Source organism: Phoca vitulina, unplaced genomic scaffold (assembly GCF_004348235.1).
Source record: "Phoca vitulina isolate PV1807 unplaced genomic scaffold, GSC_HSeal_1.0 scaffold1421, whole genome shotgun sequence".
NCBI lineage: Eukaryota > Metazoa > Chordata > Mammalia > Carnivora > Phocidae > Phoca > Phoca vitulina.
The window spans coordinates 1-8,180 of NW_022591108.1; the positions used below are offsets into that span (position 1 = coordinate 1).

An 8,180-nucleotide genomic window follows, 5' to 3' on the forward strand; every position below is an offset into this window, starting at 1 on the left:
CAGGGAGACAGGGTCTGAGTCAGGGAGACAGGGCCTGGGGCAGGGAGACAGGGCCTGGGGGCAGGGAGACAGGGCCTGGGGCAGGGAGGCAGGGCCTGGGGGCAGGGAGGCAGGGCCTGGGGGCAGGGAGGCAGGGGTGGGGCAGAGAAGCAGGGCCTGGGGCAGGGAGACAGGGCCTGGGGGCAGGGAGACAGGGCCTGGGGCAGGGAGGCAGGGCCTGGGTGCAGGGAGACAGGGCCTGGGGGCAGGGAGACAGGGCAGGGGGCAGGGAGGCAGGGCCTGGGGCAGGGAGGCAGGGCCTGGGGGCAGGGAGGCAGGGCCTGGGGCAGGGATACAGGGCCTGAGGGCAGGCAGCCAGAGCAGGGGAGCAATCCAGGACATTTCTGGGGTACATCACTTTAGTGGGGACCCCTGACTGGATCAGAAGTGCAGGAATAACAAAGGTCTTCCTAGCGCAAATACCGCGCACGTCTCTCCAGCAGATGCTCCCAGGGCACGTCCTGTCAGAAAACAACCCAGAGTCGGCCTGACTCACCCTAGTGCGGGGGAGGCAACAGCCCTTCGACCCCCGTCCCTTGGCTCCCTGGGAAAGCACCAGGCCGGCTAACGGGAGCGGGGGATCCGTCCATGAGAAACGGGGGGGGGCAGACCTTGGGGGGGCGTTTAAGGTAACTCAGGGAAAAGGCAGTTTCCACGTGACGGACCGGGCTCACGTCCCCGTGTCCTGGGCCCTGATGGTGCCCTCGGTCCCCGCGCCGGGCCTGCCTGGTCCTGGCTGTGCACCCTGCAGCCCAGACAGGTCGGGGCAGCTCCCCTCCGTCCGCCTGTGTGCGCACCTGGCTGTGTCAGTCACGGGTCACCTGGCTGCAGGGGGGCAGGGAGACTGAGGACAGTTAGATCCCCTCTGGCAAATACCAGGAAGCCGAGTAGGCCTGCCCGCGAGGCAGGAATGTGGCCCTCGTCCCTCCACCTGCAGATAAGGAGGGTGGCTGCCTGTTCCACCCGAGGAGCCGCAGGGAGCAGGGACGGGCGGCCGTGGACATGAACGCAGGGCGCCTGGCACCTGTGAACAAGACGGTGACCCGCCTCTCCAGTAAATCACAGTTCAGGACCTCCCTGTGGCAGAACTAGATGCGGGCTGGAAGGAGGTGGCCCCGGCGGCGGGGAGGGTCAGAGTGGTTGACGGAGATGTCATCCTGTGATAGGCCACGGGTGAGGACAGCAGAGCTTTGCAAAGGCTGGGTAACAGCGGACACAGCCCGTGAACCCCTCCCCAGAAAGCTGAGCCCCAGCGTCCGGTTACTGAACTTGCAAGTGTAATGAGTTGAAGGGTAAAAACCGAACCCTTAAAATGACCGGCTCTGGCCACGGAAGCCTTTTTGTTAAAGCAGAAGGGCTTTTCTCCTGGCGCGGGCAGACGGCGGCCTGCCTTGTGTTACATGTCACCCCAATCTGTGCGTTCCAGATCACCACGATGGAGAGCAGCCTGAAGACCATCGAAGAGGAGAACAAAGTGATCGAGCAGCAGAATGAGTCTCTTCTCCATGAGCTGGCCAACCTGAGCCAGTCCTTAATTCACAGTCTAGCTAATATCCAGCTGCCACACATGGTAAGTGACTAGGGCGCGACCCCGCAGTGCACGGCGTGGGGTAGAGGTCTGTCTCGGTGGCTGTGCTCCTGGCTGTCCGCACGGCCACCGCCCCAAAACCGTAACGCGAAGTGCTAGAAGCACTGGCGGGGCAGAGCCCCCGCGCCCCGTCACACGGAGAACGCTGAGCGGGCCGCGGAAGTGATGTAAAGACCGCGGCGCCACGCTGTGCTGCTATTTTTTGCTGATGTGAGTATCCTATTAAGAAAGTAAAAGTTGTGTATGAACTACTATTTGGTATCTCGTAGGATCCAATCAATGAACAAAATTTTGATGCGTACGTGACTACTTTGACGGACATGTACACAAATCAAGACCGTTATCAGAGCCCAGAAAATAAAGCCCTCCTGGAAAACATAAAGCACGCTGTGAGAGGAATCCAGGTCTGAGCGGCTGCTGAGGTGGCGGGACCTCGCTGGAAGGGGGCCTCTTCCTCCTTGCTGCTGTGACTCGCCAGAAAGTGTCACATGCCTATTTCTGTTGGAAACAGTGTTACGCTCACAAGACTTCATGATGATTTTCTGTCTTGCTTTAAAGATAGTTACCTGCAGAATAGTTTTTGAATACATCCACATTTTGTACGTTTTCATATGAGCTGACATAGTGTGACAAATGCCATGTAATGTTTATAGCTGCTAACGTCTGCACACCGGGGGGTATATATATTTCTGAAGAGGTAAGCTGATCAAAATAAATAGAGTGTAAATTCTTTTTAATGCTTTAGTGATTAAATGTTTTAGTATTTTGGACTGAAATGGACAAAAAAAAAAAACCCACAGCTTTGAATGATCATGTGGTGGCCTCTCAGCCACTTTTTAGACATTATCATTTTGCCTCATGTTGGAGGATTTTATGGAATTACGAAATACATTTTGTGTGCATATTGTTTCATAGCAAGAATCGGTTGCAAAAAAATGCTTTATTTTTGAACAATGCTTGGAAATATTATGTGATTTTTTTGTTTGTTTGTTTTAGGAGGATGGTGTATGGTGGGGGCAGTAAATGAGGTTTTTTGCATTCCAAGGAAATGGCATATGGATTAACTGTAAGAGATGAGATAAGTAATTTATTGTAAGACAACATCAAGCCATGGAAATCTGGCAGAAGATTCAAAGCAGCTTAAACAGCACTTTTAAGTTAACTCCTGAGCATTACATGGTGTGACTCTGGGAACTTCAGTTCAGACAGGGGCTTGTTAGAGGTGGACCGCGCGAAGATTTCCTTTTGCAGTGTCCGTAGACTTTGGAGCAGCCTTCCCCTCTCTCCCCGAGAGCGCTGTGCCCCTCGGAACCCTCTGTCACTGGAATGGCGTGTGTCTCGCAGGACCTGTGTGCTCTCTTTAAGTTCAGAGCTAATTTAAGAGTATTTATTTCCCCTCTCTCCACTTTCAAAAATGATTACTATCATTGTCGCTGTGATTATTCCTCCACGTTCGGGGGATAAGGCAAATGGTGTGCTAGTCCGTGAGCTACTGCACGCGCTTTCTGCTGGGCAGGGGGGCTGGGGGGGGCGGGGGGAGAGGGGAGGGGGCTGGCCGCCCGAAAGCAGCGCAGCAGGGCGCCCGCCCCCGGCCCGTCCCCCCGCAGACTGCTCCGCAAATGACCTTCCTGTTCCAACTCCCCTTGGAGACCAGGTGACCGCGGGGCATTTGCATACCCTTGCTGTTTGATTTGTCACAACCTATTCTAAGAATGAATGCAATCAGATTTTAAGAGTAATTCTCTATACTTGAGCACTTTTTTGCTTTACACTAGATCATCTTAGACTTGCTTATACTTGGAGATTTGATTGTTTTCTTCCAATGACTGCACTATATGTATGCATAAGACCACTTTTGATTGCCGCGTTCCCCCTCCCTTCTGAGTAGTCCCTAGGACGGCGTGTTGTGTTTTCTGGTGTTGACTTGAGTTACATGTGACAGCATCTCTTCCTTCCATGTCTTGATGTTATGCAGGAAGGTACAGAAGTACTTTAAAATTTTGTTATGAAAAAAAAAAAAGATGGGTTTTGTAAAAATAAAAAAAAATATTTTTAGCAGAACAGGACTTACAGGGTCATTGTCCCCACAACGTGCCAGTCGACTATTTGCACTTACCTTGTCCTATATATCCGTACGGAGGTGTGCAATTCCTGGGGTCAGCGGCCTCGCGAGGCTGACCTCGGAAGGACGAGGGGAGCCCTCACGGCTGACCCGACGATGTTGCTACGGGAGATTACAGGGATCTCACAGCAAATATTCTGATACAATACTCAACCTCGGTGTATATATATGTACAAATATATGTACATCCCAGCGGCACTTTATACTGCTCACTGTACAAACGCTCACGGTTTTCCACGAGGACTCGAATAGCGAGCTGGGACAGATGATGTAATTCCCCGGGGCTCTGCCGCGCTGTCCCTGGAGCGCGCCCTCTTTCTGTTGTGCGACTAATTGTAGCTGCCATGCTCAGAATTGCCTTTCGAGAGCTGAAGCGAGGTGCTTCTCGTCACCCGATGCCGTGGACTCCGGGGGGGCCCCTTCCCTGCAGGGGCCCACTGTTCACATGGGCATATGCATTCCCCCGCCGCGTCGTGTCTGCAGCTTTTTTGCCAATATAGTAATGCTTTTAGTAGAATGATAGGTAGTATCAGTTTTGGATTCTTCTTGTTATCACCTATGTACAATGGAAAGGGGTTTTAAGCACAAATCTGCTGCTCATCTAACGTTGGTACATAATATCAAATCAAAAGTTATCTGTGACTATTATATAGGGATCACAAAGTGTCACATATTAGAATGCTGACCCTTCATATGGAATTATTGTGAGTCATCAGAGTCTATTTATTATAACTTATTGTTCATTATCATTTCTAAGTTAATTTAAGTAATCATTTATTAAGACAGAATTTTGTATAAATATTTATTGTGCTCTCTGTGGAACTGAAGTTTCATTTATTTTTGTACTACACGGCATGGGTTTGTGGACACTTTAATTTTGCTATAAATGTGTGGAATCACAGGTTGCAGTGACACTTCATTTTTAAATTGTGAACTTTGTACAAATTTTGTCATGCTGGATGTTAACACATCTTACTCTAAATAAAAAAGGTGTTGCCACATTTGTAGCACGCTGGATCTCTACCCGGGGTCTGCGTCTTCACTTGAGTCTGGAAGCACTGTGTGGGCCTCGGCGAGCGTCTCGCCCCAAAGCCGGGGGCTTTAGCCGCCCTGTCAGTCGGGGTGCGCGCCCCCTCCTCGAAGGCGCGGCGGCAGTGATTTCTCAAACCCACCGCGGGAGTTTGGGGAGGCTCCCTGTCCCTCGCTTGTGTGGAAAGTCACTCTGCCACATTTGTTCGTGTGAGGACACGTCACGTCCAACGGCAGGTGTCTCCCCAGAACGGGGACGTTCTCCGACACGACCAAACGTGGTAGGACATCCTCCTAACTTGCGGGTGTATCCAGATGCTCCAGCTGAGCCCGTAATGTCCTTTACAGCTTTGCCCCTGTCTGATATCCTGGAGGACCCCAGGCTGCTCTCGGCGCTCACGCCCCTGGTCCCTCACTCCTGGGCAGCCCCTGGGCCTTCCTTCCTCGGTCTCCCGGGGGCAGGAACGTGTGTGAAGTGTCCAGGGCGGTTGGTTTGCAGACCCTGCCTAGGTTGGCTGAGTCTGATGGCCACGTCCTGGGGGTTCAGGTGCCCTGAGCGATGCCATGTCCCTTCCTGCAGCTCACTTCCAAGGGCCCACGTGGTCACTCGCCAATGATTGCCCCTGGGTGCCTCATCATCCATTGTTTCTTCCAAACTATCGGCAAGGACCACCCATAAAGCTTAAATTACCCTTCAAATATGATGTATCAATGAATTACCCACTTTACCTTCGTCTATTTGAGTAAAAGTCACCCTTTAAAATTCCAGAAACACTATTGTATGGTGACTAACATAACATAATAAAATTAAAAAATAAAAAATAATAAATAATAAATAAATAAATAAATAAATAAATAAAATTCCAGAAACACCCTCTTATGATAGACACAACCCCCAAAATATAACGTTTGAGGAAGAGGCCCAGTAATCTTTGTTAAATCCAAAGTGTATCCCCACAGGGGTCCTCTACCTCCCCAAGACTGAGGGCCACCTGAGCACCCAGCCGGCTGGTGCTGTCTGAGATCATAGAGGTAACAGCTTGGCCAGCCTCATCACAGTGACTGAGGAGAGGGAGGGGCGCCCTCCCTCAGCCCGCAAGTGGCAGGCCGCAGGTGCCAGCTCTGTCGAAGGCCCCGCCTTTAGGACCAAATGGAGTTACGGCAGAAGGTGGTGGGTCAACGAGACGCTGTCAGTAACTTAAGTCTGTCAACCTGATTACTGAAAAGCTGTTTTCGTCTGAGGGGCAACATGGCTGGAGTTCTTACAAACATTCTGGAAAGCAGTTTAGCCATCATGTCAAAGACCTTATAAAATTCAAATTTTGACCCAGTAATTCCATAAGTCTATCGTAAAATACCATATACTAAAAACAATTGTAAATGCACGGAAATAAATAAAAATAACCCAAAAGCTCTATTTTAAAGGAACGCTTTAACAATTGATGATAAGTGTACTTTTTAGGGTACCGCAGAGTGGTTAAACATTAGTTAAGAGGCTCGTGAATAAGATGTTTGTGATGCCGTAAGTGAATGGTACAGAGAGCAGAAGTATAAACAACTCAGGAACAGCGAGGTTGGATCGGCTTGCCTCCCCCCTGCCCGGCCCCCGCAGTGGGGGCCGGCCACGCGGGTCTGCCACGGTAGCCCTGGGGAGCAGCACCCGTGGGCTGGGGCAGGAAGCCAGCCTCAGCCAGTGAGGGGAGGGGAGGATCTGGGAAGCCGGAGTGAAAGCCAGTGCTCTGGGCTCAGGGTCAGGACGGGAGAGGCTGCACAGAGTAGAGACTAGGGTCCTGGGAGGACCGCTGGTTCTCTGGTTCCTTTGTCTACAACTATCCTACTGAACGTGGTCGCCGTAGAAATACCAAAACATTTTTAAATAAATAAATAAAAAGCCTGAGTCTAGTGAGGATTCTAGAAGGTTCTAGAGATCTCCCAGGTGCCTGCGTCATGCACTCAGCCCCGTGGGTATCAAACGCAGAGAGGACAGAGAAAAGACAGCAGAGGGGCAGGGCAGGGGAGAGGGTTGGAGGGGCAGGTGCCGCAGGCCAGGCCCCTGGGGACCCCCCCAGGAAGCCCCATCCGGAGCCCAGACACCTGTTGCGTCACCTCCTGGACGCCCCGCTCTCAGGAGGGTGAGGCTGCCCATTGCCCACCCACTCCCTCCCCTCCGGCCCTGCCAGAGCCCCAGGAGCCCCCAGCCCCCAGCCCAGCAGAAACTGGGCTTCCCTCAGCTCCGGCCACGCAGCATCCGGACTGTTCCCGCTCAGGGAAGACTCCGGAACAGTCCGGGTCCCTCCCTCCCTCCTCACCTCCAGTCAGTGTCCACACAGCAGAGTGATGCACACATGGGAGAGCCACGGGCTCAGCAGCAATATTTAAAATACATGTTAAGGAAAAAAATCAAACTTCTATATTTCGTCTTTATATTTCAATCACCGTAACAGCCCAAAAAGTTATTGGTCACTAGACAGACTCCAAACAAAGTAGAAAAACAGCATAAACGTAAACATGAAGCCCACAGTAAATGCAGACAGACTAGACTCTGCAAAATGACAGAACAGACATGTCCCTGCTCCCCGCACACCTGTCCCACATCTAGAGCCGTGTCCTGGGATGTGGCTTCCAAGGCGGCCCCAAGAGGACCTGACGGGCGCCGGCTGGAGTCGGGGAGCACCCTGGGATCCTGTCCCAGCACATTCCTCTCTGCTCTCTGACCCCGTCTGTCCTTCAGAGTGCCCCGCTCTACCCGTGGCGTTCTTCCTGTGCTATTATATCCTTTACGTTGCCTCAACGTCCTGTTCCGAGCAAGACAACCTGACAATCAACAGGGAGGGGCGTTGCAGGGGAGGAGACGCCGGCCTCGCTCGGCCTCCTGGGCTCTGGGCCACGTCAGCTGCCTGGGCAGATGAAAAAGGGGAAAGCATCACGTTTACTAGTGTAAGTGAGCCCCGGGAGCCTCACTGAGGAGATGAGGCCCAGGGCAGTGGGGAGGCCTGAGCGTCCTTGCCCCGCGTTTGCTGACCAGCGCGGCCTCGGGAAATGTGTCCTGCGGGGACGTCCAGCCAGGGCCGCTGGCCACGACTGCCCCGGGGGCTCTGCGCGGGGAGACAAGGATGCGCCTTTCCGCAGCAACGCGTGGGCTCCGCTCCTTGAGGGGCTGCACCTGCCGCAGGGGGAGGTCAGAGGCCCTCCTGAAGCCCCGTCCCCAGATTTCTCCCGCGTTAAATACTCAGGATGCCCAAGGGCCATGTTTTGCGGTAACATATTCTGAAGCCCAAACAGGTGTGTGGGGATGGGGGTGTGTGTGGGTGTGTGTGGGGGGTGTGGGGTGTGTTTTGGGGGTGTGTGGGTATGTGGATGTGTGTGGGGTGGGTGTGTGTGGGGGGTGTTGGGTGTGGGGGG

At 53.0% G+C, this 8,180-nt stretch overlaps 1 long non-coding RNA gene across 1 annotated transcript; it reads left to right on the top strand.

Moving 5' to 3' along the window:
- The first annotated feature begins 1,415 nt into the window (after positions 1-1,415).
- On the top strand, positions 1,416-4,750 carry LOC116629554. Its single transcript, XR_004298784.1, has 2 exons — positions 1,416-1,609; positions 1,897-4,750. It is a non-coding gene; the product is annotated as an uncharacterized LOC116629554 (long non-coding RNA).
- Positions 4,751-8,180: the final 3,430 nt, after the last annotated feature.